This window comes from Canis aureus, chromosome 30, assembly GCF_053574225.1.
Source record: "Canis aureus isolate CA01 chromosome 30, VMU_Caureus_v.1.0, whole genome shotgun sequence".
Taxonomy (NCBI): Eukaryota; Metazoa; Chordata; class Mammalia; order Carnivora; family Canidae; genus Canis; species Canis aureus.
The window spans coordinates 15,553,332-15,572,785 of record NC_135640.1 but is presented as its reverse complement, the minus strand read 5'-3'; the positions used below and the strand labels follow the sequence as shown (position 1 = coordinate 15,572,785).

At 34.2% G+C, this 19,454-nt stretch overlaps 1 protein-coding gene and 1 long non-coding RNA gene across 11 annotated transcripts in view; one reads left to right on the top strand and one right to left on the bottom strand.

The window, feature by feature from the left end:
* The window catches only part of ROBO2 (roundabout guidance receptor 2), a 1,635,852-nt gene that overhangs the window by 196,049 nt on the left and 1,420,349 nt on the right, over positions 1-19,454 (top strand). The window lies entirely within an intron of this gene.
* LOC144301735 (uncharacterized) overlaps positions 1-19,454 on the bottom strand; it is an 80,780-nt gene that overhangs the window by 43,921 nt on the left and 17,405 nt on the right. The window contains exons 5-7 of one of the 10 annotated variants that reach the window (XR_013368498.1): positions 14,212-14,282; positions 13,976-14,037; positions 12,822-13,085 (exon numbers count right to left, since the gene is read on the bottom strand). The exons of 2 other annotated variants lie outside the window; for them this stretch is intronic. This is a non-coding gene — a long non-coding RNA (uncharacterized LOC144301735). Of the gene's footprint in view, positions 1-2,042; positions 2,578-2,597; positions 3,227-9,773; positions 9,792-11,006; positions 11,193-12,821; positions 13,086-13,975; positions 14,038-14,211; positions 14,283-18,934; positions 19,322-19,454 lie in introns of those variants that run through there. 7 more of the 10 variants (XR_013368496.1, XR_013368495.1, XR_013368502.1 and 4 more) reach the window with 7 other exon arrangements.

Below are 19,454 nucleotides of genomic sequence, written 5' to 3'. Positions count from 1 at the left end.
GAGAGGCTCCATGTATTTAGTAAGATCTAATGTCATAGTACATTTTATGTTCGGTGGAGTTAATTCTGGAAAACATCTACTTATTCATTGTTTTATTTGTCATGAAGATAATGGCATACATTTTTCTGATCTTATGGCTATCGTAACAATAAACCTGAAGGAACTGCCTAAAAGAGTTGGGCTTTTTCATGTCTCACTTTAACTCATTTGAGAATATGGAAATACTATTGAACTTAGCTATCATTAAACAGATACAGGGATTATAGATAGCTTATGGTTATTGTTTCCAAATAGAAGAAGAATAGAGACACCAAGTTCAACAATAAGACCTCTGTAGGCACCATTGAAAATCAACTAATAATGATGAATATGGTGTGTGTATGTGAACCAGACTAACAATTGAGTACTTTGATTCATTGGCATGCCTGTTCTTCATACTAAAATTTTTGTATTCTGTGGTTAAGGTATTTTGTTTTCCTTTTCTAGTAGTTTCAAAATGGTCATCATTTCACAAACATAGATATTCTAGGTTTTGCAATTCAGAAGTAAGAAAATTCTATGTTTCTTGTTCTCCTGAAGTTTATATTGTAGTAAGGGGAGATCTCTAGCTAGCTTTATGGATTTTCTCTTGTAAGTTAAGGACTTCTTTTGTCATGCTGCTTTTAAGATTTTTTCTTTATCACTATATTTTGGATATTTAATTACAATGTGTCTTGGTGTTACCCTGCTTTTATTGATTTTGATGAGAATTCTCTGTGCCTCCTGGGTCTGGATGTCTGTTTCTTTTCACAGATTAGGGATGTTTTCTGTTATTATTTCTTCAAATGAATTTTCTGCCCCCTTTTCTCTCTTCTTTTTCTGGGACTCCTATAATACAAATGTTATTATGTTTGATGGAGTCACTGATTTCCCTAAGTCTATTCTTGTGTTGCATAATTCTTCTTTCTCTCTTTTGTCCAGCTTCATTATATCCTATTATTTTGTCTTCTAGGTCTTAATTCATTCCTCTGCTTCTTCCAGCCTGCTGTTCATTGCAACAAGCCCTTTTCCAATATTGGTTATTGAATTCTTTATCTCTGATTGATTCTTTTTAAATTTTGTCTCTGTTATAAGAGTCACTGATGTCTTCTGTTCTTTTCTCAAGCCCAGTGAGTACCCTTTTGACCACTGCTTTAAATTCTCCTTCAGGCACACAACTCATATCTGTTTCATTTAGAACTCTGGATGTGGCCTTATCTTCTTTCATTTGGGATAATTCTGTCTTGATATTTTTTTCTAAGTTTCTGTCTTCTTCTCTGTGTTAGAAGCCAGTTATGTCTCCTGCTCCTAAAAGTAATGGCCTTATGAAGAAGTCAGGTAGTGCCAGGGACAGTCTTGGGTATGTGCTATGTGTGCTTTGCTATTGTGTTCTGGTTGTTCTATCCCTTAGGCCAGTTGTCTGCAAAGGCTCTCCTTGCCGGCTTTGAGCAGTGTATGTCCCTGGCCTGAATGAGGTGAGTTTTAGCTAGGTGTGCTCTGGTCTGCTTGTGAAATGAGACTTGGTGCCAACTATACTAGAACTGAAGCCCTGCAGAACTTTCTGGTCAGAAGCTGTGATGTGGGCAGGGACTTATGCTGGTCTTCTGGAGGAGGGACCTAACACACTGGGACTGTGACAAGCTTGATGGAAGGGCAGTACTGCTAGAGCAGAAGGGAGTTGGGGCATTGTGTAAATGACTTAGGCAGCCAATGACAGTGTTTGTCGTCTCCCACCAGTGGCTCTGTGTTTATGCTGAGGGGCCAGTGAGGAAAATGGTGCCAGCCAGCTCTTTTGTTCCCAGAGAGGCATTTCCCTGAACACTGCCTCTTAGGGATGCATTCCTAGAATAGTGAATAATCTCCCCACTGTGTGCCCCAGGCGTTTTTCAGATTGTTTTTTCTACACTGTCTGCCCCTGAGTTGTGAGTAGTGAGAAAGATGTCAAAGAGAAAGGACTCCAACAAATTTTATTTTATTTTATTTTATTTTTAATTTTTTTTTTTTTTTATTTATGATAGTCACAGAGAGAGAGAGAGAGAGGCAGAGACACAGGCAGAGGGAGAAGCAGGCTCCATGCACCGGGAGCCTGACGTGGGATTCGATCCCGGGTCTCCAGGATCGCGCCCTGGGCCAAAGGCAGGCGCCAAACCGCTGCGCCACCCAGGGATCCCCAAATTTTAAATGCAAACTATAGGCATTTTATGAATTCCATAAATATATTTGATAAAACATTTAATCCTAAAATATGGTAGTGACATAGTCTCAGTGTCCAGGAAAAGTTCTCCTGAGACCTGAAAGAAGTATACCAAGAGCAAAATACTTTATTTTCATAAAAATGGATAGATACATAAAAATAGATAGATATACAAAATGATGACCTTATTCGCATTTTACTGACTATGTAAGAAGACAGAAATAGAGAGGAGGAGGAACAGAGAAAGAGGGAGAGAAAGAGTTTTCAACTGCAGAAAAAAATGGAATCTTGCTTGGAGAATCCTCAAGCAAACTTTTATCCATTATTTGTAGCAATGGTTCCCAACTGTTGTCGAATATGCATCCCTGTACAAATGATGGAACGGACTCACTATAGTTAATTTGGGATTTAAGAAGTGTCAAAGTCTTGGTTTGTTTCTTAGTGTTAGAAGAGAATTCTTTTTTTTTTTTTTTTTAAGATTTATTTATTTGAGAGAGAGAGAGAGCACCAGAGCAACTATGATGAGGGGCAGAGGGAGAGGATCTTTAAGCAGTCTCTCTGCTGAGTGTGGGGACCAATGTGGGGCTCTGTTTCAGGACCCATGAGATCATGACCTGAGCCAAAACTGAGAGTTGGATGCTTAACTGACTGAGCCACCCAGGTGCCCCAAGAATTCTGTCTCTTGAGAGAGCCCCTTCAGATATTTAACACATTGTTTCCCCAAATGAGACAGATGGAATAAAATTTGATGGAAATGAAATTCTCAGTTCCTTTCCCCTCAAAGACCTGCAGATGAAGAATCGTGGTAAAGCTGGTGAATACCAAGGATTCTCTAATTACACTTGACCTAGACAGTTATGTGTGATGCACAGTTAAAATCATAGCAAAGAAGGAAATACTGCATTTGTTCATCTTTTGGAAGTTTATTTGCCTGTTTCTCTTAAGTCTTCCCACATAAAACGGTACGTGTTTCTGAAAAAATGTAGCTCATCTTAGCAAGAAGAATTTAATGACCTGTTTAAAGAAATGTCAAGTACAAACTATTACTACTATTATCATTAATACTTCTAGTGCTATGGTCAATAACAATAGCTGTGTCAAAATGGGCCGCTAGAACTGAAAAAAAATGGTGCCAGTTTCTATGCCATGTAGAGAATGCCAGATTTCTTTGTTCTTTCAAAATATAGAGCAAAAACTGTTTATGTTAGCAAACTTTTGCATGGAAAATCATGTCTGTAGCGAAAATAAGAAAATCTCCTTCAGATGCTTTTTTTAAGCAACTTCTCTTGGGAAATGAATACAATATGGGGGTGTAGTAGTTAGAAGAGAAAAATAATGTAAATGAATTGTCTCTCACCATGTACACCTGAACAAATGAACTGTGTTAAATTGCTTATGTAAAGTAAGAGGACTGTTGTCATTCATGAATAAATAGCATTTATAACATTGCTGTTCTAAAATAATAAATGAATTTGCTGGTGGCTCATGCACCAAACCAATTTTGGATGGGTCAAATGAACTAGATATTGCACTATTATAATGGTTTGTTCCATCTTCAGTTCAAACAGAAATAATAGATAAAACATTTTATGCTGTGAATAACTTTCATAAAAATGTTTGACTATAGTTCACTTTGTTAACATATATTTCTTGACCTTTATGGCCAGAATGACAATAAAATTACAAATATTTCTTTTTTTAAAAGATTTTACTTATTTATTCGAGAGAGAGAGAGAAAGAGACATAGGCAGAAGGAGAAGCAGGCTCCAGGCAGGGAGCCCAATGTGAGACTCGATCCGGAGACCGCGGATCTCCCCCTGAGCCAGGGGCAGGTGCTCAACCGCTGAGCCACCCAGACATCCCATTTTTCATCAATTTATTCAAATTACCAAATTAAGATTATCTTGTCAGAGTTAAAGTTTCATTAGCATACATACTCGGTTAGTGACCCCATAGAATATTAAAGGTTTTATATTATTATTGAGTTAAGATCACTTATAGGATTCGGCAGCAAGCTTAGGGTTAATGTTCTAACAAGCAGTTGGACATTTAACATTTGCAAAAATGTCATAATATGGAAAAAATGATATTCAAAATAGGAGCCAACTTTATTTTATACCAGTATACTCTCTGAGAATCTTGACTAGATCATCAGTCACAGTTTTTTAAAGCTATCTTTTTTCTTTTCTTTTCTTTTTTTCTTTTTTTTTTTTTTTTTTACCTTAATGTTGATATTTTCACTGTCAGATCTCATCCCTGGTACTCTCTGTCACATAGTTGAGTGATGGGGCAAGATCAAACTTATGTTTGCAGAATTCCGTAGTCCTATTATATTTACTATTTATTCTTTTCCTGACATTAAAGACATGACTGTTATTTAACAAATGTAATTCTCTTACCTCTATAAGTTATTTTTATATGGGTTAAAATATTGTAATTATATATAGACTTTTACACTTTTTAATTCTCATTTTAAGTCTCATTTTAATGTCTCTTTTCCCTCTGTGATTCCAGTATAGGCAGGGATCACCTTACCCTAAGGTATAACCACACATTAATTATATAGGAAGCATTTTTTATATACTTGTTGGATGACAAATTTTACCCGCTATGCATTTCCTAAACAAAATCTTGTGAATGTGAAACCACGAAAATTTCTATAATTCTTCTCCTAAAGTATCTAAAACATTATATAAGAGTTCATTCTTCAGTATTCATTTTCTCCTCCCTTTTTGTTTTTTTTTTCTCATTCTCCATCCAAGCCAGAGCAATACTTAACTGTGATTAAACAAAACAAAACAAAAAACAACAACAAAAAAACTTGTGTTTCCAATAGCACCTACCAAGTTGATGGCCATATAATATAAATAATCTAAACTTCTTGGAGGAGTCAAATGGAAGAGACTGCAGCAGGAATAGAGGAGATAGGGAAGAATATGATGGAGCATTTTATCATTAGAAATCTATTCCAGGGATAAAAGACAAGCAATGAAATTGCAACTCTAAAAGAGGAAAATGGTGGTTACTCCACTAAGGGTCAAGCAAACCATTTAATGAGAGCAGCAATTTCACAATCAATGGAACAGAGGACATATGGTAGAATTATTTCCCCAGCAGTAGCAATCTGGGTGATTACTGTCTTTAATATGTTGGCTTACATTACCTTTCCTTGTTCAATTTTTAGGTTCAACATAATAAAGAAATATTATTGGATAGTAAGGAAGGAGAAGGGAAATAATTGTTTAACTGTAAATAGCAAAGCATCTGTGTGATTCATTCCCAAATTCTTTATAATCACGGAAAATAATTACAGTACTCTGTTCTAAAAATGGTACAGAAATAATTATTAGGCAGATGTACAGCTATTTGTCATTGAGGTTGGACAATTTCATTTATAAACTAACGTGTTTATGTAACAGCCCTGGATCAAACCTACACCATCTGCGTTGGTTAAAAAGCTTATTTGGGACATGTGCTGCCTACAGTACTGAAACAATTCTTTTGTTTCACTAACAATTGAGAATGTTGTTCTGTGTGATTGGAACCCTGGCATTTTACTCTTCATTTACCCTGGGGAAAAACTCATCTGAATAGTTATCCTGTTACCCACATGTAATTCACTGAGGGCCATACAATGTTCTGTGATAAATTATTTAAACATCATGTCATGAATATTAAGGTATACATGTGTCTTACAGAACTCTAGAACCAGACCTTGGAAGCAGACTATGTCTGAAATGTGGCTAAATCTATAGCCAACCAGACTCTCTGGGTTCAGATTCTGATTTGACTATTTAGGCAAGTTGGAAAAGTTATTTAACTCTCAGGGCCTCAGTTTAGCTTCCTTTAAGTTAGGCATAATGATTTTTACCTCATGGAATTGATGTGAGAATTAAACATTAATGCATGGAAAAAACCCCATGTAACACCATATGCCCTGTTGTAAGCAGTCAAATACTAGTTCCTATTTTCTCATTTAACACGCTCATTTTACAAATAAAGGAAGAAAGGCTCTAATACTTTGAAAGGCATTAATGCCTAATGTAAAAAGAACAAATTTGGTGTCAATCAACTGAGTTTAAATTCAGCTCCTCCCTTTACTAGCTATATGGCTATTATCTCAAATAATACAAAATATAAAATTAGGGAAATAATTACATATTCTTACCAGATGATTTGTAAGTAGTATCTAGGAAGATAATTAGGGTATCCTTGTTTTTATTTTTGGGATATTTTTCATTCTTCTGTGGGATTTCCTCCATGACCCAAGAAGAGAGATCTGCTTTTAATTTTCAGAAGTTTTATTTGTCGTTGTTACTATTATTACCTGCAGACTGATAAGAGAATGCATCCTATCTTTGCTATTTTTTGATTAAATTTTTCTTTGTGGCCTATGATATTTTTACTTTTTATAAATAATAATCAATGGATGTTTGAAAGGAGATTGTGCTCTGTTTTTCTTTTTCAAGATACAGAGCTTAGTATAAACTATTAGATGTTTCTTAGTTATGTTTTTTCAATTTTACTTATTTATGTCCCTTTAATTATCATGGGTAGAGAGACAAAATTAATGCATTTGTCTTTTTTTCCTTATATGTTCTCTGCAGTTTGCTATATGCCTATTGATATGGTGGCATAGATGTTCATTGTGAACTGCAATTTATAACAATAGAAAAATACCCTTCTTCAATTTGTCTGCTTTGTGTCCTGACTTAATGTTTGCCTGATAAAAGATTTCAATCCTAGATTTCTTTTTGGGTGAATCTTTCGTGTACTTTGACATCTTGGTTTTCCCTTTTCTAAATTGTATTGTTAATGTATATTTTTTGTAGAGGCTGGAGTTGAGTTTTACTCTAGGCAAACATATAAGGGAGTCTTTTATTTATTGTGTGATAGTTTGATCTTAGTTCTAGCATGTTATTTTATGTCCTATTGCATTCTTAACTTAGGTTTCTGTTTTTCTATTTATAGTTATAATTCTGTTCTGATGTTCAACTTTGTCACTTTAATTTTATAGAATATTATTAATCTCCTATTTTTAGATAACTCTTATCTGACCATTGATAAAAATTAATATATTTATCCTTCTTTGTCTACTACAGGTTAAGGGATCAAAGAACTGACTTTCCTTTCACCCTGTTTCCCCATTCCCCCTCTCATATTTTGTTATGCTATTTTTGAAATGCCAGTGGATAAAAAACATTCACATTCTGCTCTGAAAAATTCTAGACCCCATGTTTCTTTCAATCATGTTAATGCAGTTAAAAGATTTATCTGTCTTCACAGAGTTGTCACCTTTCACAAATAAAAATAGATAATTACTCAAATTTGAGTTTCAAATAAATATAGGATAAAATTTAAGGATAAGAATGTTTCATGAAATATTAAGAATATTAAGTATATTATATTTTCTGGTCATCCCATGCAGAGTTCCTTCACCAAAGATTTTTAGTCATTTCTGGATTGTTTGGGGTTTGGCTTCTAGAAGATCCCTGAAGAATGACTCAGCAATAGTGTGCAAGTTCAAATTGTGTGCCTGGTAACTTTGTACTCAGAAAACAGGTCAGCTGTGTAAAAACATTTTTCTTAACATTTCAGGTTTAAAAAAAAATTGTAGATGTTTTCTCACTATGCTGTGATATGTGGATGGTGCTGGATAACTAAGACCAGTCACATTTTTCCTTCTCTCATAAGACAGTCTTTTTCCTTTCTCCATTGGCCATTCTGTGTCATTTGTACCTAGAACAAAATGTAAATTCAAATGTCTTTTAATTTTTAAAGTCATATCTTCTTTTGCTTCCAAAAATTTTTCTTATATTTTTTTATTTTTCTTCTGTTCCATTATTTTGATTTTCTTTTTTAGAGAGATCAACCAACTTATAATACATTTCCTTATTTTCAATGCCTGTCATTTTAATTCATTTTTTCTCTTTAAAAATTTGTATTTATTTTAACTATTTCTATTTCCTATTTTTTCAATTTCTGTACTTTGTTCCTCAATATTATTTGAGTCATTTATGTTCTTTCCCATAATCTTTTCAGATTTACTTTATTTCTATGATGTTTTAATATTTTTCTTTCATTTTTACTGAACCCCCCAGCTCAACTTTTAGATCTCTCTAGATTGTTTTGTCACTTATTCCCTGAACTTCTGGCCTTCTGCCTTGTGTTCTTGATTCATTGAAGCAACTACTCTTTTTAACTCATGGTGAAAATATATGATCACAATTTTTATTTTCTCCCTAGTAACAATTTTTTTTGTTAGGAATTTTTCATTTTCTGTAAATATTTTCTGCTTCTTTTACTCCTTTAAAATCTTTTTTGTGCATATCTTATTAATGGTATTTTTTAAATTAATTATAATGGAAGGAACAATATTTTCATAGGCCAACTATTGTTCAAGTGAAGTGTTAAGGCTGGGTTCCAGGCTAATTGCAATTTTTCTTTTAACACTGAGTTTCTTCTGTATAAGTTTAATTATTCTTTACTTTTCCCCATTCAAAGAGTTAGGCAACTTCATGGGATTTTTTTTATTGTTGTTGTTTTTCTGTTGTTGCTGTTTGTTTAATTGCTTTTTCACTTTATTTCGCTTTATATTTTTAGGTGGCAAGATTTCCTTTTCTTCTGCAATCACTATGACAAACTAGTTAACTGGTTTCTACAAGATGATTTATCTATTAATTCTTTATTTAGCCTTACTTTTTCTGTTCCTCAGACCTAAACTAAATCCAGTACTCCCTTGCTACCAGGTGGTATAGTCCTGTTCTCACTTTTTGAAAAGAGAATTCTCAGTGTTTCTCCAGGAGTGGCCATCACTTTTTAAAAGTTCATTTTTGCTTCCTCTTTCTGAGATGCTTCATGCTCCATTCATATTCTCTGATATATTATCTTTTCCTTACACCTTTTCCTACTCTATCCCTGTTGCTTTTGACCACATATCTACCTAAGGAAGGGGGGTGGTGGGATCCCTGGGTGGCTCAGCGGTTTAGCGCCTGCCTTTGACCCAGGGCGTGATCCTGGAGTCCCGGGATCGAGTCCCACATCAGGCTCCCTGCATGGAGCCTGCTTCTCCCTCTGCCTGTGTCTCTGCCTCTCTCTCTCTCAGTCTGTGTCTCTCATGAATAAATAAAATAAAATTTTAAAAAAGGAAGGAGGGTGGTGATTACTGGTATCCCAGTTTTATCAAAGATACAAAAAATTTTTGTTATTGTTGATGTTGTTCCCCTGTTGATTTTCAGATGACTTCCTGGAAATCCTTTTTTGATGCTAAATGTTTAAAACTATATAGTCACTGTTGTACCTTTTAGCAAAAACTCATTCAGTGAAGAAAAATAAACACTAACTCAATAAGATTTGTCTTTAAAAAGTGTGATTTTTCCCCTTGTTTAAGCAAACTGGATTAAAGTCAAAGATGTATAAGAAAAATCATTATGCTTAAAGCTAAAAGTTAATTTTCTTGAGAAATAAAACAAAACAAAACAAATTACCTCATTGGAAACTATTCAAGGAAGCCAAGTAACATTGTTCGGGTTTGGAAGAGCTTTTCTGTATCTAATTAGTGTTTCTGCTATCTTCTTTGCTGCTTTCAAGGAAACATTTTGATTTTGTTAGCTTGAATGGCATTTACAACTGATTATTGAAGTCCCCTGGGATTATTTGTCTCATGATAACTCTTATTACTTCTCTAATGATAAGTCCGTCCAGTATTCTTTACTCCTACTGTACTCCTATTGCTTATTGTAATTATTTCTATGCTAAGGTTGCTTGGCATAAAAACATCAGGGAAAATTTGCAGCCTTAAATTAGGGACCAGAACAACACTTACTGTGCATTTTCACAATCACTATTTGACATAACATTCAGGGAACAGTAGAGTCAATGTAAAAAAAAAATCCCTACATTGTTTTTTCAGCTTCTCTGAAGTCCATCAATGAATAGTATTACTCTTCATTAGTGTCAGATAGAGTTCTATGCAATGAGATTTTAGTAAGACATACCAAGTTAGTTCAGTAAAATAGGGTCAAGATGAAGTCTTTTCTCAAATGAACTTAGAAAAATATTCACAATTAAAACTCAGTGTCTACTTTTTTTTTTCCTGATCTGAAGAAAAACCTGTAAGTAGTTTGTAATGAACTTCACCAATCTGAACACAGCAAGATTTTTAAGGTTGGGTTGTAATTTCTGTCTGGATCTTATACTCTGTTACATTACCAATGCTCTGAGTTTTTTCCTTCATAAGCATAATCATTCAATTAAATTAAATAATTTGTTTATTGTAGAGTACAGAGTCTTCGACCATCAAGATCATTTTAAAGGGAAAAATAGCATTGTCAGCATTTACTACCAGTAAAAAGCGTAAAAAAAGGCTATGTTTGTTTTTAAGCTTAAAAAGTGTGATTGCCTCACACAGATAAGAATTTGAGAGTAGGAGTGTCAACATAGGGCAATCTGCAATTGTAAAAGTTATACTTCAAAATAGGAAAATAAAAATAAAAATAAATTATTAACACATTTATTGAAAAGGCAGTGCCTTCATGACTCACCAAACTAAGTTTAAATGAGGAATATAGAAATAGGGTTAGGAACCACAATCTCCTAACTTTTGAGGGAATACAGTATCACATGCAATTTATCTCTAACTTTAGATCTCCTCTTGGATATTATCATTAGGCACTATTACTTGCCCATTATTGTAGATAAATAATAATACAAAAAAGGTGTTCATGGTTAGAACCCAGAATGATTGAGGCATATTAATCTCTATCTGCTTTCATTAATTTTGGAAAACAAAATATTTATTTGGCACTGAGCATCTGTTTAATATATTGTTGTGAGAATCCCTGGGTGGCTCAGCAGTTTGGAGCCTGCCTTCCGCCCAGGGCGTGATCCTGGAGACCCGGGGTCGAGTCCCACATAGAGCTCCCTGCGTGGAGCCTGCTTCTCCCTCTGCCTGTGTCTCTGCCTCTCTCTCTCTCTCTCTCTCTATGAATGATAAATAAATAAATCTTTAATATATATGATATATATTATATATACATATAATATATATATAGTTGTGAGATGGCCAACCACATGTTCTTTCCGTGTCTATTATCAGATAATTGTTATTATATGGTTAAGAGTAAATGAACAAGGGACTCTGTTGTGGTCAAATTCTATCATCAAAGATTCTTAGTCATAGTGAGAGAGCTTAAATACTCAGAACTTCCTGAAGCAAAGCTTTTCCTTAAAGATGATCTCCCACTATGATTTCATACTTACCTGTGGAACAGACTTTGGTAAGTTTTGGATTCACTCACTCATATCAACCTCAATGCCAGATACAACTCTACCAGCAGTGACTTTCAAGGTCACTTCTAGAAGCTGAAAAATCTACATGCTGACCTTTTCACAAAGTTAAATCTCATTTTGTTCATTCAGATCTATCAAATTAATAATCATAACTCATTTCGTAGAACTATTTCTTGAGATGTGTTTAATATTTTTAAAAAAATTAACAGCACTTTATTACTAAATTGAAAGGATTTGGGTAAATTGTCACTAAATTGTACCCCTTAAAACAAATAGACTATAAAGTGGGACATAGCTATTTTCTAACATATATAATTTTATGAAGTATAAACATTTGTACAATTTGATTACTATGGTACCTTTGGATAAGTTCATGTGAAAAACAAATTAATATTTCTTATTCTATAACCAAATAGCTATAGGCTTTCTTGAATATGATTTGAGGTAAAAACAAGCAAGTAAAATTTACTAAAAACATAATATCAAGATATAGTAAGTTGAAATAAACAGAAGACAACCAATCGGTGAGCACAGTCCATTATCAAAGCGCCTTCTAAACAGTTTTTAGGATTGTGAGTTCATATAGATTATAATGCAAATTGCCATGTTATATCAATAGCAAATCTGTTTTATAAAACTTTCTGAAGCCTGGGTACTTCCAAAAGCAGAGGGTAAAATGACCATTTAAGAAGTGTTTGTTTTGAAGCATTTTTACTAGGTGAAGTAGCAACACTGAAGTGAATGTCATTTACACATAGTATGCATGTGTGTTTGATTAGTTATGTTTAATAGAAAATGTGGCCTTCATGGCAAAGAGCTTTTCAGGCTTCTTTTATAAAAAAAGGCGACATGAAGAGGACAATATTAAACAAAGAACTGTTCAAGTTTCTAGCCTTTGGAGGAAGAACACATAAATCTTTCCTCTCAAACCAGTGATGTTGTATTAATTTACAGTAACTGTTTTCCAATTCAAAATCTACTTTGGGGAAACCTTTTAGGAAATTATCTTGCCTAGCTGAAAAGATGAGATCTCTAATAACTAGCCATTGTGTCTAAAGAAAGTTGATTTACAGACCCATTTTTTTTCCCTGAAGGAAAGATTATCCCCAAGGGTTTATGTGTGTGTGTGCATGTGTGTGTGCATGTGCGTGCGTGCGTGTGTGTGTGTATGAGAGAGAGAGAGAGATTGTGTTTATATGGATTCTCTGGAAAAGAATCTTATTCATACTGGATATTTATATACACTCATAATGGTTGGGTGATGTCAGCCAAAACTTCTTCACTTACTGACATTTAGTCAAGTATTATAAACTGCTGCTCACTATTGCATTGTACATGTATTGAAATAAAAATAAAAGATAATTTAAAGATATTCATCCAATGCTTCAAGTGTAGATGTGATCCACTCCTTGGAAATCATTTGCATTATTTTCTTCACATAAAAGGAGTGACAATGGTGATTGTGGTTCAAGAGTTTGCATGTACAGCAATAACTTGTGGATAATCATGGTTTGTAGTTCTTGTTCTTCTGAACTTCCGGGAATTCAGAAATACCATAAAAATCATTCTGTAAGGTTATACTCTATGAAAACACAGACCAGAATAAAACAAAAGATTTGTCATCTCAAAAACGATTCTCTTGATCTAGGGACTTTTTTCTTATTGAAATGTGAAATGTGACTTCCATAGTTACTTTTTTTTGACTTTGGCAAGGATAACCTAGTTCACATTTCCATCTATTGAGGACCAAAGCCTCTGTGTAAATGATGTGAGAAATATTCTCTGGCATTTATAGCACCAAAATAAAAAGCAAACAATTTGCTGCTACACACTAGGGAATGAGATGGCATATACTCTAAGGAAATTGAACTTTCATTTATATAGGGGAATTCCAGGGTGGATTTTGCTTCAGTATGCATAATTTTAAAAGAAATGTGTTCACTTCTTATATTCAGATGTGTCTTTGTAATTGGAGGCCACTTGAAATACACTACTCAATCTCCCAGAAATTAATTCCAATAACACTAGGTAATGAAGATATCTTACATTTGTATAGTGCTTTAGAATACACATGGGTGCTGTCACATTTATAACTTTATATTTAGGACTAAACTGAGTTTAGGAAGGATAATTCTCATATGCATTTGAAAAGTGGTTAAGCATGCCCAGCTAGGCTCTGTAACTGTTAAATCCAGTAGCTAGAGAGGTTTATGTTCTAAAAAAAAAAAAAAAAAAAAAAAAAAAAAAAAAAAAAAAAAAAAAAAAAAAAACATGGTTCTTTTGTAAGAGTAGAAAAGAAAAACCCCGACATTTGGAGCTGTGCCTCTAGAGCCAGTAACCTTAATGACGAGTCATTCCTCAAATGCTTGGGAGTTTTCTAGAATGTCAATTTAATTTTCCTTGATATCAATTAACAGAATTATTTCTTGAACCTTGTCCTACCACAAGAATATTTTCATATCGTGGCCTTACCTCTAAATTATTTTGATATATTTTAGTTGCAAGTCTCTCTTGTGCTAAAACACCTACTGCATCTGAAGTGTAAAAATAACATTATAAGAAATTTTGAAAGAAACATTTGAGAAAGCTCTCAGTTGCTGGCATTGGAGAATATATTAAAAAGACAGGGGGATCCCTGGGTGGCTTAGTGGTTTAGTGCCTGCCTTTGGCCCAGGGAGCCATCCTGGAGTCCCGGGATCGAGTCCTACCTTGGGCTCCCGGCATGGAGCCTGCTTCTCCCTCCTTCTGTGTCTCTGCCTCTCTCTCTCTCTCTCTATGTCTATAATAAATAAATAAATAAATAAATAAATAAATAAATAAATAAATAAATAAATCTAAAAAAAAAAAAAAGACAGTGAAAATCTATCTTTACCCTCCATAATGAAAAAATAAGTCTGATGGTATTAATTTTGGAAAGGTTGTGGAGACATGGGTACCTCAATATATGCTCGCTAAGAGTACAGAGTAGTGAGCTCTGAACAGTAATTGCCAGTATCTAGAAAATACATGGGCATATACGTAGATTTTGCCCCAGAAATCCCATACTAGAAACTCTTGCCTACAAGAACAAGGTTTAGATTTGGATTTATCTCAGTGGTGTTTACAGTAGGAAAACCATTGAAACAATGCTTATGTTTATATTGCTATCATTTTATTTGATAGCATGTTTCTCAGTTGAATGGAAATATATCTACATAACAATTTGAGGAAAAATAAAAAAAAACATGTGACAGAGAATATGATATGTTATGTAAATTTAAAGCACTTACAAGACACATACACATTTATATATACATGTACACATCTGTGCATATGCATATGCACAGGTGTATATAAATAGGTATATATAAATAGGTATGTGTATATATATACCTATATATATATAGGTATATATAGGTATATATATATACAGTTGACTCTTGAACAATGCAGGCATTAGGGTCACTGATCTCCATACAGTTAAAAATCTGCATATAACTTGACTCGCCCAAAACTTAATCATTAATAGCCTACTGTTGACTGGAGATTCTATTGATAATATGAGTAGTCAGCTAACATAAATTTTTTGTGTTATATGTATTATATACTATATTCTTACATTCACACTGTTGGATGAAGTTCTATTTTTTTAGTATTTAGTGGTGGATAAATCCCTTGAATCCCCTCTTGGTTTCATGCTCTTTGTGCAGAGATCTTATATTTAATGTTTCTCTCATGTCCTCAGAACATTTACCAATGGGCATATAGAAAGCACTTAAAAAAATATTTGTTGATGGAGGGTGTTATGCTGAGTGAAGTAAGTCAATTGGAGAAGGACAAACATTATATGTTCTCATTCATTTGGAGAATATAAATAATAGTGAAAGGGAATAGAAGGGAAGGGAGAAGAAATGGGTAGGAAATATCAGAAAGGGAGACAGAACATAAAGACTCCTAACTCTGGGAAACAAACTAGGGATGGTGGAAGGAGAGGAGGGCGGGGGGTGGGGGTGACTGGGTGACGGGCACTGAGGGGGGCACTTGATGGGATGAGCACTGGGTGTTATTATGTATGTTGGCAAATTGAACACCAATAAAAACTAAATTTATAAAAAAAATTTCAGGGTTGAACTATTCCAGAGTTTGTTTTCATACCCAAGTCGTTTTGATATAACTTAACAAAATGCACTGAGATACTGGGAGCTTCCCATGGCACTTTCTTCTCTTTACTTCTAATTGTGCTAATATTTTATGTTTCTCTGATTACCATTGTAAGAACAGAAAACTGTGGTAGAGACAGTTGATTAGTCATCTCTTGTACGATCTCCTTGCCTTGTGTGTGGATCCTGCGAAAACTTCTAGCCAATAAACTATGGCACAGGTGGTAGGATATCACTTCCATGATTGTTTATGTTATATGACAAGAAGAAAATATTTGTAGATGTTATTAAGGTCCTTAATCAGTTGACTTTGAATGAAGAGACTTTTTGGGGGGTGAGTCTGACTTAATCAGATAATAAGCCTTTTGAAAAAGCATCTGGATATCAGAGAATCTTTTTCCTGTTGTAAAGCAAGTAGCCATGGGTTTTTCAGTTGCAAGGGACCACTGGAAAAAGCTTTTGATGAGAATTTAGTCCTAGCTGACATTTTGTTGCATCCTTATGACATGCTTAGTAAAGGATCCAGAGAAGATATATCTGGACTCCCGACTTAAGGAAGCTGTGAGATAATAAATATGTTCTATTGTAGGCTGTGAAGTTTGTAGTAATTTCTCTTATAGCAACTAAAAACTAATTAGATATCTACAACGAACATCTATTTTTTTTTTTGAGAAATATCTGAGTGGACTCTAAACCACACACACACACACACACACACACACACAAATTAATCTGTGATCACAAAACAAGCCAAGTGTAAAATGGTTTGACTATAGAAGGTAATTGTTTGATTGTTTATCACATAAAATAGTGAGTCATAGTAATAGGAGGGCTTTGCTCAGAGTCACTTACGACCCCTGAGGGCCAATGGCTCTGTCTCCAGCCTCTGGCTTGCAAGATTTCCCTTGGAGTTCCCCTCCATTAGACAGAAAGGGCAAGGGAACAAGGAGGATTGTATGGGAAAGATTTTATGGAACACATTTCATTTCTCCTCATATCTCATTGATCAGCATATAAGCCTATGACTGGCCATACAAAAAGGGCTGAGTAATATAATTCAACTGTGTGCTCAGAGGAAAAAGAGACTGTAGATTTTAATGAACGACTAGCCTGTTAAAACACTGGACAAGGTAATAATTAAAGCCACTATAAACATATGAAGACATCTAGGTTCAAAATATATCAGTAACTTAGCCGAGACCAACTAAATAAATAGTAGGGATAGAATTTGAGAATTACTTATGTTTAAAGAAGATGCTCTTGATACTAAAACACATAGCCTAAGAGAACATGATGTCACAGATGCACTTTCACTCTTTTTCTTCCCAAAGATACTCTTTCTAGATGTCCACAATTCATATTATGCTATATTCTCTTCTCATATTTTACTTTTCTCTTTAAAGGTGAGGCATAATATTTATATAGGTAGACATAATATGATCAATATAATATTTTATAAACAAATAACCTTTTGTTTAATTTGATATAAGAAATTCTCCAGGTATCTTTTGATAATTCATTAATACACTCAACACATAAATTTGTTCAATAAAAGGGTGTGAGGCACTGGGACATGCACATGTATGATGTATCACATTTACCCATGAGAAGATAACCCATAAGGAAGTCACCATTGTTCTGATTTTTTTTTTCAGGAAACAGATCAGTAGTAGACAATATTTTTTAACTTGCAAAGTTAACATGTCTTTTTTTTTTTAAGTTAACATATCTTGTAGGTAACTGAGTTGAGCCCAGAACTTAAGACTCCTGATTCCCAAGTTATTTTCTCCTGGTGACTATATAGAGTTCATGTTTTATAAGGAGATGCACCATCTCTTAAATAGCACCTTAGCTACCTTCAATTTTAATTCTTAAATATATTTCAATATGACAAAGTCCAGGGATTAATTTTACATACATTAAAGTGAAATACTACTTTGCAGACATCTCTACTGGTATTGTTTATGAATACATTTATGTTACTACAGGACAATATTATTTACAAAAATGATACTATAAAGTAAAATTTTAAATGTGGAACTGATACCTGGTTTGATATTTATATAGCTCACTTTTAAAATCACTGCAATAGGAAGAAACAAGTTTATACTTTGCCATTTGACACCTAGATACCTTGGAAAATAAAATATTCTGAGTTTTAGTGTTCTTAATATTAAATGGGACTCATAATTCCTTGACAGCATTGTTGGGAAATAATATTGAAATAATACTTACTGGTGGCTTGCACAAAGTTTATTTATTTATTTTTAAAGATTTCATTTATTTACTTGACAGAGAGAGACAGCATCCGAACAGGGCTCAGGGGCAGAGGGAGAGGGAGAAGCAGGCTCGCAGCTAAACAGGGAGCCTCACATGGGTCTTGAACCTAGGACTCCAGGATCACAACCTGTGCCAAAGCCTGATTCTTAATCAACTGAACCACCCAGGTGCCCCTGCTTACACAGAGTTTAAATATTAGTTTCTCCATCTCTACAGTTGGCAGTGCTGTAAGAAGGAAACAATTGTTTTTCTGCCTCTTTGGGATCCTGGTATTTCAAAAGAAAAGCTCCCTTCTATGTTTTAAAATCATGCCTCAGTCTAAACAATTCTACTGATAGGAAATGGCTTAAGATGAAAATTATTCAGAGACTGGTGGCAACAATGAAAATGAAGGGGAAAAAAAAATCCTTGATAGTGATTGGAAAATGAGTACATTTAGTTTTACCTTTTTTGTGATTTTCTTAATTTGGGGTAAGTTTGGAAGAGTGGGAAGGGAAGGAAAATGTCTAAAAAGATGTAAAATGTTATAAAGGGAGTGTGAAAAGAGGAGATAAGTCTATTGCATGTATTGCATATCAGTGTGCATCCATTCATAATATGCATTTTATATTTATTTACCTCATGAAAGTTTCATGATGACTTAAAAAGTTTTAGTATAGACTAAAATGAGTAGTTAAGAAAGAATAAGACAGAGTGATAAGAAGATTGGGAAAACAATAGTTAAATCCAATAGTAAATTTAGTATAGAGAATGATTGCAGATAAGCTTTAAAAACTAAGTGTACTAGAAACAAGCTAAAATTATGCTCCAACTTTTTAGTCACTAGCACAAAAGTGATCAGTTATCATAAAAGCTCCCTCCTCTCACCAAATTTACAATGCAGGAAGAAAGCAAGACTATAGGTAGACATAGTAAATGGATTGTCACAGAAAGAAGTTGGTGAATCTTTAACAATTTGGGGAAAAATGCAAAACTCTAATTTTGAATTATTTTTCTATTGCTGCCGGAACAAATTACTTCAATTTCAGTGGCTAAATTATATAAATGAATTAATAAATCAGTTCTGGAGGTGATAAGTATAACATGGGTCTCACCAATTTAAGACTGAAGTGTTGGTACTTCTTTCTGGAGATTCTAGGAGAGAACCTGTATCTTGCCTTTTCCAATTTCTAGAGGGTGCCTGCATGCTTTGGCCCATGCCCCCCTTCCTCTTCAGATCAAACAGTGCAAGCCAGCTCCTCTTCTCATTCCATCTTTCTGATCTTTTTGTCTTTAAGCTTTTCTCTTTAACCAAAGTCAGGGTGGATTCTTCACTTTTAAGAATTAGATTGGACCCACTGTGGTAAAACAGGATAAGCTCTCCATCTCACGATTGTATCCTTAATGAAATCTGCAAAATCTTTTGCCATGTGAGATAATATATTCATAAGTCAAGGAATAAGGACACAAACATTTTTGGGGCCATTATTCTGCCTACCACAAAAAATATGAGTATCACCTTGTCATCATGTCATTGATTGTAAATGATTCAG